Raw genomic sequence first — 17,500 nt, forward strand, 5'->3', positions numbered from 1 at the left:
AACACTATCATTATCACGAGCTAAATATGGTTTGTGTCAACCGCAAAACCTGTCCGGTGGTGTCACTCAACTGTTGGTCTTAGAAGAAAAAAAAAATACCCAAAAAATTAATTTAAAAAAAAAGTCAGAAAAATTAAAGAAAAAAAATAAGGTCAATGTATTCGCCAGTGTCATTTACACTCGGACCCCTTCCCCAAACCCTTACCCCCACCCCACCCCCACCCCCTCCCACCCGCAAGACCCCGGCGTCTTTGAATGTGGGTGGGTAGGTGGGTATGTCACCCTACCACACTGATTAATGTGCCCACTGCAAAGTCTCCAGTGGTTTCAAATTCGATTTGCAGTGTGGCATTATTGTCTTTATTATTTTGGAACCATATTTCTAATTTGATCAGAATCCAACTGTCGTTTGTTCTGTTGTTATAATTTTTATAGTTATATCTGGGTCTTTATTAAAGCCACTGACTAAATTGCATCATTCGTCTCCACTGTTTGTGCGTTATTAATTATCGTAAAAGAAAGAAAGGTCGTTTATACCATTATCTTCGAGTATTGAATACAATTGGTAAATTGCATCTAATTTTTTTTTTTAGTGTGTGTGCGTTTTTGTCATATAGCTGAAATAAGCTCGTTAGAATTGCTGCCTTTGTTAATATTATTAACTATTGATAGTTTGCTGTGCATTTTTTTTTTTATCAAATTTAAGGGAAAACTACATCCAGTTTTTCCAGATTTAACTTCTTTCTTCATTGATTAAATTAACTTAAAATCTGCCACCTGGAACTGTCACGCTCTGTTCACTTTTATAATTCGATATCGTTCACTTTTGAAACAATAAGGGCCCAAGCATTGATTCAGGTAACAATCTCTAAGCTCTCTCTCTCTCTCTCTCTCTCTCTCTCTCTCTCTCTCTCTCTCTCTCTCGTTTATTATGGCACGAGTATGTAACTCTTTCTTCTCACTTGTTAATTAAATCACGAGACCACACGTCTCTCTCTCTCTCTCCTCTCTCTCTCTCTCTCTCTCTCTCTCTTTCGAAGGAAATTAAAACACGACATAGGAAGGTCGGGTAAACCATTGCCTAAATGAGCTGCCTAATTGGTTCCTGGTGGAATTTTCAATGCAGTGTCAAATTCATAATTGGAGCAAAAAAAGATAAAGAAATGAGAACTTGAGGTTTAAGGAAATGCAGAAAGAGAAAAATGACTGGGCCACTCAAAGACCGAGGAAAATTAATACGAAAAGTATATGTCAAATGAGTGACAGTACCGCTCAAACGGGTTTACACTCTCAGTTGTGCATATTAATTGAAGGTGCGCTAAAAACCGGGGGGAAAAAAACGAGGGATAGATGTCGGCAGAATGATCCATTCGTGGTCTGATGCAGAAAGCAGAAGACATGGAGCGGAAAATAGATCTGTGGGTATAAGAGCAGGGCATTTGTTCGATATCCTGTTCTGGATGTTGTATATCACATCACCGTGATTCATATACATGCGTTAAGCTACAAATGTCCTTTAATATCCAATTCCCTCTACCTCGGAATTACCATATTTTCATATATGTTAACCAAAGGGGAATTTTTTAGTTGATAATAATTTCGAACGAGAGAGAGAGAGGGGGGGGGGAAATAAGGGAAGGAGAGACAGGAAGAGGAAGGAGAGAGAGAGAGAGAGAGAGAGAGAGAGAGAGAGAGTGAGAGAGCTCTTTTGGTCAACTTGTTCCGAATGTCTTATTGATTGCAACTGGTTCTGAATGTTTTATCTACATATGCTCATGTTACCTGATGTTCTGACAGCCGGTTTTGACTGTTTTATAAACGTTCAGTCAGCTGGTTCTGACGGATATATAGATGTTTAGTCAGCGAGTTCTGTTATATAGACAAGGTTCAGTTAACTGGTTTTGGTTTTCTATAGTGTTTAGTCTGCGGGTTCTGAATGCTCTCTAAATGTTATTTAACCGATTCTGGTGGATGTCCAGTCTGCTGGTTCTGCATGCTCTGTCAGTGACGTTCTGTCAGCTGGTTCTGATTGGTTTAAGGATTATGTTAAGTCAACTGATTCTGATAATTTTATAAATGTTCAGTCATCTGGTTGCCATGTTTGTCAGTTGATGTTCAGTCAACTGGTCCAGTGTTTAATTGATTACTCTCAGTTAACAAATCCATTAAGATTTATGGACGATATTATATTAGATAGATCTTAACAAATTGTAGATAATGTTCAGTTAGTTAACTCTGAACAATTTGTAAACTAATCCGAGTACTGTTATTTTGAATTATTTAGAGATTATGTTAGAAAAAAGTCAAATGCGCTGAAGTTTCTTCGGCGCAATCGAGTTATCAGTCCGGTGTTGGCCTCAGCCACGGACCATACAACTCTTAGCCGTGGCCCATAAAACTCAACCACAGTCCGGTTCTGGCCTGCGTTGGTGGTACCTATATATAGCGCTGCCAGAAGTACGATGATGGCTAACTTTAACATTAAATAAAATAAAAACTACTGAGGCTAGAAGGCTGCAATTTGATATTTTTGATGATTGGAGGGTGCGTGATCATACCAATATGCAGCCCTCTATCATCGGCAGTGTTAAAGGTGTGAGGGCGGACAGAAAAAGTGCCGACGGACAAACAGAGCCGGCACAATGGTTCTCTTTTACAGAAATCTAAAACTGTAAACAGCTTTATTTATTTATTTATTTTCTTCTTGTGGATTCTTTTATGTTGATCCATAGAAACTTTCGCCGTCCATCGTAATAAATATTTATCTGTTTATTGATATTTATTCCTCTTCAAACTGAGTTATGACCTTTTCCTCAATAATTTAGTGAAAACTGTATTATCACTGGATTCGGCTCAGCTGTGCCAGCAAAAAGATTGTCAGGTTTACTTGAGTCACGTGTACGTAATCAAACAGTAATTGTATAAGTAGGAAAGTTTCCTCTCTTCTCGCAAAAATATCTTTATTGACATTTTTCTATCTGATTACTGACAATATTTATCTCAAAGGAGAGTCGCTAATAATAATAATAATAATAATAATAATAATAATAATAATAATAATAATAATGACTAGAAGGAGATCGTATTCAAAATGTATTGATAATCATTGTTGCATCACCAGGGTTTAATTTGTAGTGTTGGTAATAATAATAATAATAATAATAATAATAATAATAATAATAATAATAATAATAATAATAATAATAATAATAATAATAATAATAATAAGTAGGGAGGCTCTGTAAGGCCATTTTGTACTGCTCACTTCTGTTTTTACGATTTGATTAGATTGCTTCATTACTTTTTAATTACAATGGTATCAGTGGTGGTAATGAAATGTCTGGTGGGTAAATAAAATGAAGTTGTCTACAGCTTAGGCCCCATATGTGAGTTTCGCCAGAAGCCAAGCAACAGGTGTTTGGCCTTACACCTGTTATGGCATTTTTTTTTATTTGCTGAAAACGATTGCGCTTGGAATCACGTATTAAAGCCGTCGTCAGACTCTCTCTCTCTCTCTCTCTCTCTCTCTCTCTCTCTCTCTCTCTCTCTCTCTCTCTCTCTCTATGTGAAGATTTTATAATTTTCCTTAAGATCCTCGTAATTTCGGGGCCATTATCCATTTCTCAAAATCGTCAATTTCTTTTATATTATAGGAAACTAAAGAATTTAGATTCCCGCAGCGGTCTTTATGTGAGTATTATCCACACGAGCTCACACTTGGCACAACAGCGATGAACCTGGTAGTGAGTGCTTCTCGTTTTTCTGTGGAATATCCCTGTTAGAGGAAACCTCATGGTCAAGTGATCACAAGACTCGTTTTCCCAGCCAGGAGGTAAAATTCACCTCCCAAAAGAACTGTGTATACGATGGTTAATTAACCGTGGTAGGTGGTAGCCAGAGCGTATAAAAGGCGTATGGCTAGCAACCTCATCAAATGTAATTGTTCAGAACAGGCAAACATTACCCTCTGGGGATAACCCTCCATATATCTATATATATATATATATATATATATATATATATATATATATATATATATATATATATATATATATAATATATATACACACACACGCACACGCACACACACACACATCGGTTGCTTTATTGTTGCCAACGTTTCAAGACTATGGTCTCATTTTTAAGGCTATAAAAGGAGAACCAAAGATATATAAGTTACAAACTTGTCCATCAAGATTAACATAAATTTTCATATACAAATGAGCACGATACAAATATAACCAAAAACACACAATGTATCAAAAACATAATTCTTTATTTCAAAATCAAAAAATAAAAAAAAAACTTCCAACCCGAGGTTCGGTTGCTGAAAGGTTTGCCAGAGCGAGGAGGAGTCGAAATAACCAAGAGTGGGCGGTCTAAGCAATGTATAATGGAACTGCTGAAGTATTGTTATTTAATGCTGGAACAAGGTGCTTAATGACCAAGGCTCCGAGTATAGGGAGGTGGTTCTCATTAGGGCTGGATAAAACGATCTTAAAATCATCGTAGTTGATTCTGCATTTGTATATTTGTGCATGGTTTCTAATATCTGAAAGCACGCGGGCTAGCAAGCAAGCTTCATCCCTGTGCGGTAACTAATGCCTATGTGTGAGTCACATCGTACTTTGAGCAGTCGGCGAGTGTTTTCCACGTAAGTCTGTTTGTCGCACGAACAGCAGGTATACAAGAGAACTAAGCCAGGCCGCATTAAGTTATGGCAATTTTTCTTTGTGTCGAAAGCATCCCCGTTGTATCTTACCCTAGCGCTACCATAACTCTGAGCACGTTTCTGTCCACTTTCGGCTCCAACAGCATCTGTAATTCAACCCAGTCATTACACGACTATCCAATTTCCTCGGAATGACACTGCAGTACTAGAGAGAGTCGTACTTTATCGGGTACTTTTTAGAGTTGTGTGTCTGTAAGATGCCCAGGGCATTTCTCTGCTCACCTTGAAACAATGTGAACAGGTTGACATCTGTGAAGGCTCCTTTCTGGGACGGACTGTATGCATCATGCGAGAGTTCTCCGCTTGGCTTGATTGCGTTTGATTTTTATTTAGATATTTAGAAATACATACATACATACATACATACATGAGTATATGTATATACATCATATATTTGTGTATAAATATGTATAATCTATATTGAAGGATGGATGATCAACATACAAATTTGCAGCCCTCTAGCCTCGATAGTATTTAAGATCCGAGGGCGGACGGACAGACAAAAAACCATCTCAATAGTTTTCTTTTATGGAAAAGTGAAAAATAGGAATATTATGATAATGTTTGGAGACCCCAAACCTCTGCCAAGGCTGAACAATTCCGCTAAGATACCAGTGCTGAGTAAAAGACTCTTCAAAAGGCTCCCTCTCCCAAGAACTTGTATTCCTATCTCTTCCAAAACGTGATAAATTGTTGCGAATCACGAGGGCCACCTTAGGTCAAATTTCTCTAAAATAATCAGAAGTGACTTTCCGAGTAATTTTGCTAAGAAATAAGTCATTAAAGCAGTCAAACATGCAAACCTGACCACAAACTTACCGTCTGGTCGCAGGTAATAATAATAATAATAATAATAATAATAATAATAATAATAATAATTATCATTATTATTATTATTATTGATAATTATTATTATTATTATTATTATTATAATCTTACTATACTATAATGGGCGTTGTCTGTCCGTCCGTCTGTCATTCAGTCACGGCCAAACGGCTGGTCCGATGGGTATGATACTTGGCAGGGTTATAGTGGGGACCCCTAAGATGGTTTATAATGGGGTTTCATCCTACCTTGCCCTTCCCGCCTCCGAAGTGGGTGGGGTGAGAAGGGATTCCCTGAAACGGAGCTGGTTATGGTCGTGAAACGGGGCTAGATTTTTCCCGTAGACTTAGTTACTTTACGAATTTACCATACATAATAGTTCAAAAATACTAGCGAGTCACTTATATAAAGCAGCAGATGAACATGCTCTTTGTAAGGATTGGTAAATTGCTAGTAATAATAATAATAATAATAATAATAATAATAATAATAATAATAATAATAATAATAATAATAATAATAATAAGTGGAAGAAACTCTGCCACGAAAGTTCATAAAATGTTCTAAAGGGTCCACGGCAAAATAATTGTTAAAATTTGGCTTAAAATGTACTGAGGTAAACATAAAAATCAAAATAGTCATTACCTGTGTCAACATCCTTCAGTGACTTTGTATTTTGATTTTCATGTTTACCTCAGTACATTTTAAGTCCGATAAAATCTTTGGGTTCGAAAACTTTTGTAAAGTTTTATATAAAGTTTTAGACGAACTTTATATAAAACTTTACAATTATATTATGTGGACCCTGTAGAATAAATAATAATAATAATAATAATAATGATATTTTTTTGTATATTTTGATTCAAAATAATGGTAATGTGTTCACCCTTTAAACAATAACAATATACTCAACGGTGACCCAGGTTTAACGATGACCTACGATCTCTGACATTGTCAGGCTGCATGGTGCGATGGATCCTCAGCGGCGAACGAAGCAAACTTACATTAAAATGTCTAATGTTAATGTCTTAAATTGTAATGTCTTACATTATAGATATTATATTAACCTGGCATTTGAGGATGCCTGTTCATTATCTCGACTCGTTACCTGCCTTTCATTAATTATCACCTTGAATTATGTTTTTTCATAATGATGCTCATTTATTTCTAGTGCATGATTTACTTAACAGATGTTTTTTTTTTTTTTTTTTTTGCCTTACTCGTTGCCTTTAAAGGAGACATTTAGAGATTTAATGAGCTCTTGTTTATACGGCATTGTTAGTGTTGAATCGAAGTTCAGAAATTTATTGTTAACGTATCAAATTAAAATTTTGTATTAGAATTTTCTGTATTTTCCACGGGAGATTATATGTTAATGCCTTAATTACTTATTTTACCAGTTATATATGTATATAGTATATATATATATATATATATATATATATATATATATATATATATATATATATATATATATAATATATACATTATATATATATATATATATATATATATATATATATATATATATATATATAATATATATATATATATATGTATATATATATATGATCAGCAATGATTCGATCATCTTTATTTACAGAGGAGTACTAGTAATTCTTACAGTTTTCTTGACCTACCCTATCCCATCAAATCGAATACAGTAGCCCATACATTCGTAGCGATGAGTTGCATTCTGAAATATACAATATAATCGTTTTATTGTGGTTAATTCGAGATACAGATACATTAGAAAAGATTTTTACTACCACTTGCAAAGCAAGGGCATCATCATCATAAGTGTTTTTAATCTCTCTCTCTCTCTCTCTCTCTCTCTCTCTCTCTCTCTCTCTCTCTCTCTCTCTCTCTCTCTCAGAATCTCTAGTGTATTGATAGTTATATGTTAATAGCTTTTCATCAAACCCATTAATTTTTGTTTCTTTTTTCTCTTCTGGGAGAGTGTTGTGCTCTAAATGTCAAATCCTTATATTTTTCTCACTTTTTCAATCCTTTTGATGATACTCAAGCACAAGTACAGTTATATATAGACCTGAAATGTCTACATTTAAGCCGCCCCTGACCTTCAGTCTCCCAGAAACAATATCGAAAAACGCCAGAGATAATGAAGAGGCCTCTATCGATGTAGAATTTAGTTAGAAGGAAATACGCTGCAAAAAAAAGTGGTGTATATAAAAGATACCTATTGAAAACCAGGTGGGAACACTTTACGATCCTTAATTATACGGCGATGCAATAGCCTTGAGCTTCATGGTGTTGTTTTAGGCGATGATGACTCAAAGTATAATGACAAAAGGTGAACGAGAGCTAAGAGTTGCCAAGGTCGTTTGGTTTGCAGTGTCAGCAAAACGACAATGGTAACGGTCCCTTTGTCTTTATTTTGTAGTCTTATTTTGTATCTTGTATTTTCTTTCTCATTCTGTCTTTATTTTGTATTCTCGTATTTGCTTGTTTAGATGTGACTGAGACAGTACCTAATCAGTTTTTAGGAAGAATAACGTTTTACGATGAGAACAAGTCACAAGGACACTTACCATGCCCACACGTGTTGAGAGACATTCGTGGTTAATCTCATAATGATTACCTCACAGGTGTGCAACCATGGCCATGGTGCAACTCCCCGTAGGGGGTAGTGGCGCTTCATGCGGTGCACTGTAGGCCTTACTTAAGGTTCTTTGCCGTGTGGCAACCCCTGTCTTTCCTTTTACTGTAGCTCCTTTCATATTCTCTTTCTTCTTCCAGCTTACTTTCTGCCTTCTTCTAACAGTTGATTCATATTGCAACTGCGAGGTTTTCCTGCTGTTACACCTTTCAAACCTTTTACTGTCAATTTCTGTTTCAGCGCTGAAGGACCTCATAAGGTCCCAGTGCTTGGCCTTTGGCCGAAATTCTATTTGAAATTCAGTTCAGTAGGATATAACTGTTCTGCTTAAGACTTCAAGGGGATACAGTTCTCAGCGAATTTATTATTTGCAAGATTAAGGGTACGTTTTTAATGACAGCCTGTGATAGTTATCAGAAAGACCTCTTGACTCCGAAAAAAAGGAGCTATGAGAAGACAAGTTCCCCGTTATGCGGCCTCCAAGCCAGATCAGTTACTGATAAGACGACAGCAGGAGGTGTTCGGTAAATAGCATCATCATCATATAAAACAAGTAGAAAATGCTTCGAAGTTTCTTCTAGTTTTCTGAACAGCGTATAATGCTGTATGAAACTCTCAGCCACGCCCATGCAACTCTCAGCCACAGCCCGGATGTGGCGTGTGTTCCTGGCTTTTGTAGCTGTGCCTGACGCACGACCATGACTAACTTTAGCCTTGAATAAAATAAAAACTACTGAGGCTAGACTGCTGCAATTTGGTGTGGGTAATGATTGGAGGGTGGATGATCAACTCACCAATTTCCAGCCCTCTAGCCTCAGTAGTTTTTAAGATCTGAAGGCAGACAAAAATATAAAAACTCAATAGCTGTCTTTTACAGAAAACTAGAAGTAATATTTCTAAAGGTTTTATTAAAACGTCTGCGATCTAGTTGATTTCTCATACGACATATAAACGAAAACTGCCTTCTAAACATATGTCTGAATGCAACTCTCCGGACTTTAGGAGATCTTGACGGCGAAGCTCTGAGAAATAATAATTTGGATTATTGAAATTGCTTCGATGTGACTTCTCATTTCATTCTAGCTATTAACGCTTGATAAGGCTCTTATCTGCCCTTGTCTGAAACACAGCAATTTGGGTTTTTCGCTCCATTGCTAACTTCAGTATCTTTCTATATTTGCTGTTTCAGCCATTGGTCTGTTGATTTCAATGAAAACGCTCCTGCTCCACCTCACATAACTCTCTCGTAACACCTGCCAGGCCACTTTATCCCATAGCTATTCTTTGTAAATATTAGGTGAGGTGTTCCTTTATTCCCCTCTGTTGCCAAGCAGTGCGGATATAGCCACCCTCCCCACCCATCCCCATCGCCTCCCCATGTTCCCATATCTTTCAAGAAGTGGACCACTTACTTCCATTTTTCTTATTAAATTTGGCTTGTGTTATCATTGTTTAAAATGTGTAAACGTTATGATTCTTACTGATCAATTCCTCTCAGAAGAACGTTATATTTGTGGTAGAATTTTCATGTTAATGTGTATATTTGTACATAAAAACACCCATTTTATTGTCACAATGGGAAACTGTTTAAGTCGTTCGATCCGTAGCCCACTTTATCCTCAGTTGTCAGCCTGAGGTAGAGTTGAACTTGTGGACTTGTCGCGCGATATTTCTAACTAAGCACTTGGCCATGGGAGATACGAATCGTATTTACCCACCGATATTTCGAGAGAACTTTCCCACTCACGTTTGGAATCTGTTGCATATAATCGAAGATATGGGAACCTTTCATACAAGGTGAAGACACGAAGAAAAAACGAAACGGAATAGGAAAAAGATGCAAGGTAGAAGAAAATACATTTTTTTATTTGCGTTTGTATGTCGCTGCTTTATTTTTCTTCCGTGTATTGGGAGAATTTTACAATAATTTCACTGTCTTCTCTAATATTTCCCGTGAACTGCATATTTTTGTATAAGGATAAAAAAATATCCATTTCACTCTCTCTCTCTCTCTCTCTCTGTCTCACACACACACACACACACACACACACACACACATTTCTGTCTAAAATCTTAGAAATCCTCTCTCTCTCTCTCTCTCTCTCTCTCTCTCATTTTTGTCTTAAGTAATAAAAATGAAACCTCTCTCTCTCTCTCTCTCTCTTCTCTCTCTCTCTCTCTCTCTCAGTGAATTACTTGATGCCAGGGTATCAAATGACACTTGCCGGATTTTCATCTCGGAAGACTTTCTCTCCTCGCCTTCTTCTTGAGCCCTCTGTTGATTGATTCAGAACTATACTGACCTCCTTTTTCGGTCCCTCCTCCCTCATCAGTTAATTACAGCTTTTCTTTTCCTCTTCGAGTCCTCTTGATTCGTGAATTACCATTCCTTGGTAGAATCATCTTTCATCTTTATTTTCTTTTTTTTTTTTTTTTTTGAATAGGCGAGCATGCGCTTGTTTTAGCATTATTTTAGATAATGCAGTTTTTATTCCTCCTCTATTATTGCCATATCTTTGATAATTGCATCTTCGTTCCTTTCTCATTTTGCAAAATCTGTTTGATCTTTCTGTGGTAAAAATCGTGTTGATCGAACGTTTGGAGAACAAACCTATACGTATATTCCTCTGAAAATATAGTTTGTGCGTATTTGTGTACACATACACACATGCGCGCTCGCACACATACATAAATATACATACATATATGTAGATATGCATAAATTTTTATATAATATGTATACATGTATTTTATATATATATATATATATATATATATATATATATATATATATATATATATATATATATATATATATATAAGGCTTGGTTGTTAAGAGTTTCCCATCGATTTGAGTCAATATCAAAATTTGTATTTTTGTCATTATTATTTTTAGTACCTAGTTACTATTTAAAACTCTAGTTAATATATGTATATGGATACATTAATGGACGATAAAAAGGTCTATTAATACATGATTACTCAGAATATAGTCTCCTAGTTGACTAAAGCTCATCTACTGAGAATACTGAAAACCTTTTAACTGTTGGGAGAGATCACTACTTAGTACCGCATTGAATCACGACCGCTTAGACACACTTATATTTGTATTGTGTACACAGTATTTAATATTAAGCAAAGCAACTTGAGCCATAGGCTTTACCAGAAAGCGTCTACAGACAGATGATAAAGAGGAAGATGACGATGGCGATAAAGATGGAGATAGAAACCAGAGGAAAGTAGGTCTATGAAAATATTAGAGGACAGTTACCTGTCATGTTTATCCTTTAACTGCAGAGAGATGCCAGATCTTAGGTGTTGTTACCGACATGTTTGTCAGTTCATGGAGTAATATATCTATAATAATAAAATCCGAATGGTTCTTTTTTATTTATTCGCCCCGGGTTGGGGCGGGGTAGGAAGGGCATCGGGATGGTAGGGGGAAACATGACGCATCCACCCTCATTCTGCAAACCTGTCTCTCCGCCCCGGGTGGGGAGGGGTAAATAGGGATCGGAATGATAGGGGAAACAACATATCCACCCCCCTCCTGGAAACCTGTTTGTCTGCCCAATGTGGGGAGGTGTAGGTAGAAGATCGGGAGGGTTGGAGAGACATGACACACCCACCCTTCTCCCACAAACCAGTTTGTCCACCCGGGGTGGGGCCAGATTAGATAAGGGATCGGGAGGGTAACGGAGACATTACAGGCAGTACCGGGTTCCAGCGCAGTGTAGCGTGTGCCATCAAGCTCATTTGTAATGATAATTATGAAGAAACTTATGCAAAAGTTTAACCTTGAGAATCACCATTCTTAAATTTGGTGTTTTAGATATTGGATAAACGTAAACATCATTGCCCACTTGGCGAACACAAAACCCGTTCCTCGTCTTCTTAATTAACTAAGCTCTAACCTCGTCATTGGAATAGGAAAATATTTTCGTTTCATTTCCTAACCGAAGCTTTGAGATTCGACGGAAATTATATAGCTGAAGTGTTCGTTGGACTAGTCGGTTACATGCTCGACTATCGATCTCAGGGTCTGGGTTAAATTCCCGCTCTGCCAACGCAGAACCAGAGGAATTGATTTCTAGTGATAGAAATTCATTTCTCGATATGGTTCGGATCCCACAATAAGCTGTAGGTCCCGTTGCTATGTAATCAATTGGTTCATAGCCAAGTAAAAATATGTAATCCTTCGGGCCAGCCCTAGGAAGGCTGTTAATCAGCTCAGTGGTCTGGTTAAACTAAGACATACTTAACTTTATATAGTTGAAACAGACATATTCAGTTCTATGGCCGTTGTATTTTCACAGTTTTGGTGAGGATGTCTTGTAAAAAGGATTAATTCATATCTATTCCTACTTCCATCTTTGACGATTTCAAATAAAATCGAAAAGTTACAAGTTTATTGCAGTTCCATAGGACTGGTAGATGTAACCAATACACTTCATATATATATATAATATAAAATTATTTTATATATATATATACATATATATATATATATATATAATATATATGTATATATATATATATATGTGTGTGTGTGTGTGTGTGTGTGTGTGTGTGGTGTGTGTGTGTGTTTGTATACCAGACTCCAAACTTAATTTAATCCACGGAAGGACAAGATGGTGTGTTGCATGATAAGGAAGCAGGTTGTGTGGGGCGTTTTCCAAGTGAAATTTTATGCCACCAGATGATTTATTTACCTTAACCATGCACTGGCGTTGCAACAACAGCCAATGCTGCTGATGATGATTTTGTTGTTGTTGTTGTTGTTGCTGCTGCTGCTGCTGCTGTTTTAGATGAAGCCAGCATATCCTGGCACGGATTCCTACCTCAGGAGTATCCTGGAGATTGATTGATCTGAGGCCACTGATTATATGATAAAACTATTTATATTTTACTTTTTATTTTTTTAAATTCACCTACAAAGTATCGTCGATAAAGGAGACAGCTTCTGGTGTATGGAAACAGAATGCACATTACTTTTCACCTAATAGTTTTCAATTTAGTTTTAGGGGAAAAATATTCAATTCAGTGTCATGGAATGTTTTTTGCCTTTCAATATCTGAATGATTTTTTTGTCAGTAAAACATTATAGATTCAATATCTGGTAAGTTGTGTATTTATAACTGAAAATTAAACCCAGGCCAAGGAAGGCATTTATATTGTTTCCTCATCTGTTTGTGAACGACTGGAGATCTCCAATAAAAAATAAAATAAAAAGGAAGGTGGGCGAGTTCTTGAAAGCACCAAAAATAAGTTAAGTTGCATGCAAGCAAATTAACAAGCATAATTGTTCGGCCCACGTGTGTGTGTGTGTGGGTATGTGCGTGTGTATGAGTGCATGTGTGCGTGCTAGGTATATAGCCCATATTAGTGTTCGTGGAAAATTGGCAAGACGCAACTTTAACAACAGGTGAGGTCAAAATTAGGGCCAACAGGATTGTCCTCTTTTTTTCTGTTTATTTTTTTTATCTCATTTAGTTATTTCTTTTTTTGTGGGGAGGGGGTTGCTGCTCAGTTGTTGTTGTGCTTTAGTGTCTCCTTATAGGAAGATACTGGGCTGATTTATACTTAGGTCAGTTCTGTGAGACGTGGGATGAGAAATTTACCGTCGTTTTACGTCTAAATAATTGGGAGGATACCAAAAGTTCCCTAAAAACACACTGGGAAATAGAAGTCTCACTGTATCAAGGCAAATGCCAAGTCAAAGTTTACGGTTATGGTTGCATGTTAATTTGTTAAGTATTATTCGTAACTAAGAGCCAATAACGCTTGAAATCTTTTAAAACGCGACATGATTTAAAGCAAATTTATATTCGTGGTTTCATAGGAAATTTTATCATTCAGAAATTAAAAGCTACTCATATTTGTAGCCTTATAAAACTACCTCAAATTGTCAGTCAAAACGTGCGTACATTCACGGTTACGTCGAAATTTATAAGCAATGACATTTTTAGAAAATCAAATTCAGTGGTATTTTCCAGGCATCTCAAGCATGAAAAATTGTTTTATTGACATTGTGAAATACACATACACAAACATTATACGTAATTATATATATATATATATATTATATATATATATATATATATATATATATATATATATATATATTGCTCATAACATTCAAGTCTTTTTCGCATTTATATAATTTGGTTAGGACTTCATGAATACTAACAATAGCTCTGTCTATATTACCTTTTAAGGTTAATAATTTGTTACTGATTTGTCTGCTTAAAATAATGATTCAAAATCTTATGAATGACTCTGCAAGAGCTTTTCTGGAAGGTCGACTACTAACTAATAAAAGATGCCCCATTCTGATACCTTTCGAGGTTTTATTTTGAGTTTGTGGAACATATTAAACTAAAAGCTTACGAAAGGACTTAATTAATAATTTTTAGGGGTTGGACCGCTGACTGTCACGGGTCTTTGACAGCGATATGTTGTATAGACATGGGTAGCAAGCAGTAATTCCCTTTAAATCAGATATATGAAAATTAGAAATACTCTCAATAATATCTTAATGAAAATTAGAAATAGTCAATTATATTTTAATGACAATTAGAAATACTGTCAATAACATGTTAATGAAAATTAGAAATAGTCAATAATATCTTAATGACAATTAGAAATACTGTCACTAACATCTTAATGAAAATTAGAATAGTCAATAACGTCTTAATGACAATTAGAAATACTATCAATAACATCTTAATGAAAATTAGAAATACTGCCAATAACATCATAATGAAAAATAGAAATACTGTCAATAACATCTTATGAATTCTTTATACATATCTATAGGCTAGTAAAGATGTGCCGTCCAAATTTCAAGGCACTTTACTTTAAAAAAATTAATAAATAAAAAATAGTCTACAAAACTTGAAGGTAATCTCATTAGATAGTTCTGTCAGCATCTTGGTAAATTTAGACCGATACAACCATGTCACGGTCATTGCATTCAGTGACATTAAAGGTTAAGCTTTGGCACTTTCTGGCCATCTGAATTTTTACAGATGCCGGTATGTTGGGCATTACACACTGGGAAAAATATGAAACGTTGCACTGTACTTTATTCTAGGTTTTTTAAATGGCAGCTGGGAAAAGTTGTCTTGTTACATTTATGATGTGTTTTTGGTGTGTGGAAAATGTTAACTGTCCAGCTTACGAATGAGCTTCTGTGGCATTAATTTTTTTTAGTTTGAATTCGTCGTTAGAATTAGCTGGCCTGAGGGCAGCATGGGCTCTTCTTCCTTTCTCGAGCAGCGCGGAAATTTGATTTTATGAAATTCATGCTGTCTAGTCAAGCACCAGGGCACTTCCGGTCACTCCTCGTTTAAGACAGTGAAAAGTGGGAGTTTAGGTTGGCTGAGCAGCAACATAAAGAGACCCAGAAAATAGAGGAGATGAAGTTCAGGGCTTTAAAGGCAGCGTTTGGAAAAAATACACAATTCCACTTAGAAGAGCTGAAGAAGTTGGTCAGCAAGATTGAAGAAAAGAAGCTGGACTAAAAGTCAAGTTAAAGGCTAATAAATGGTTGCAGCTAGAGGCCGAAGGGGCGTTGCAGCCACCCTTTAGTCATGCCTACAGAGCACCACGTGAGATGCAATGACGGTAATACTTTCCTAAGGGGAGCATCCCGTAAAGGAAAGCGTCCATTTTACTAGATTTTGGTAGTTCCTTTTTCTGACCCGAACTCAGTTTTATGGCTGCCTTATGGTACATTAAAGATATTGCGATAGACATGATGCCCTCTACAACAGCGAACGATCTAGTCAAGAGTTTGAAGATTTCTTTTCGTGGTAATAGCAGGGACAAGCAGAAGTGGCAGTGGCAGCAGCCCGAGCAATAGCAGCGGCGGCAGCAGCAGTAGAAATAGTAGCCGTTCATTTGTTATATTAGCTGGCGATACCTCGTTACAATAACTGTCATGGGAACCAGTTGTTGTGGAACTGTTGTTGTTGTTGTGCTGGACACGGAGTAGGAGGAGGGCGAGGGGGAGGGTACGGAGGCTTAAGGAGGAGGAGGAGGAGGAGGAGGAGGAGGAGATGGCGAGGGTGGAGGGAGGTGGAGGAGTCCTGAGGTGGGCGAGGAGCAGTCGCCCGGAGATGTAGTCTCCTTTAACAAGTGTACGCGCAATTAGGATGCCTCAGCCCTCGGGATCTGGTATTTCTCCATTATAATGTTGGAAACGTGTGTCTTGCATACTAAGCACTTGCACCCTCCCCCCCTAATATACCCCTCCCGTCATCTCTCCCCTCCGTCCCACCTCTTCTTCTTCTCTTTCTTAAGCAGGCCCCCCCCCCACCCCTCGGTTCCCCTCAAGCCCCCCCTCACTCTTGCACACGGGCGCGGCCCCCAATGATTATTATTACCTTCCCATGCCAACTTCAGCGGCGGCCAACAGGGCATGTGCCGGGCATGGCTTCTCTCTCTCTCTCTCTCCGGGCCCTTCAAAATTCAATTCATATCTTGAGTTATGAAGTGAATCATTGATGGAATTTAGAAAAATTTCAAATATTCTCGTTGAGATAAACTTAGTTTTCAGAAACTTACAAGATGCATTGTAACTCTCTCTCTCTCTCTCTCTCTCTCTCTCTCTCTCTCTCTCTCTCTCTCTCTCTCTCTCTCTCTCTTTCTAGGGCCTTGAAAATCAATTCATATCTTGAGGTCTGAAGTTGATATATGATGGAATTTAGAGCAATTCAAATATTTTCGGGAGATAAACTTAGTTTTCAGAAACTTGCAAGATGCTCTCTCTCTCTCTCTCTCTCTCTCTCTCTCTCTCTCTCTCTCTCTCTCTAGGGCCTTGAAAATCAATTCATATCTTGAGGTCTGAAGTTAATATAAGATGGAATTTAGAGCAATTCAAATATTCTCGGGAGATAAACTTAGCTTTCAGAAACTTACAAGATGCGTTGTAACTCTCTCTCTCTCTCTCTCTCTCTCTCTCTCTCTCTCTCTCTCTCTCTCTCTCTCTCTCTCTCTAGGGCCTTGAAAATCAATTCATATCTTGAGGTCTAAAGTTAATATATGATGGAATTTAGAGCAATTCAAATATTCTCGGGAGATAAAGTTAGTTTTCAGAAACTTGCAACAGATGCGTTGTAAAATTCGATGGACTCTCCTGGCGAAATTAGGGTGCATTACTACACAACGAACCTGGTCCTGGAAGTCCATTTGCATCGAAGACAGACCGACTAGATTTGTATTGTCATCTCGGAGAGCGACAGAGGATAAATCTTGGAAATGGAGGAAAACCATCTCATGCTTATTTTTATGCTCACATTCGCTTGTCTTAATAAATC

The sequence above is a fragment of the Macrobrachium nipponense genome, chromosome 14 (genome assembly GCF_015104395.2).
Source record: "Macrobrachium nipponense isolate FS-2020 chromosome 14, ASM1510439v2, whole genome shotgun sequence".
NCBI lineage: Eukaryota > Metazoa > Arthropoda > Malacostraca > Decapoda > Palaemonidae > Macrobrachium > Macrobrachium nipponense.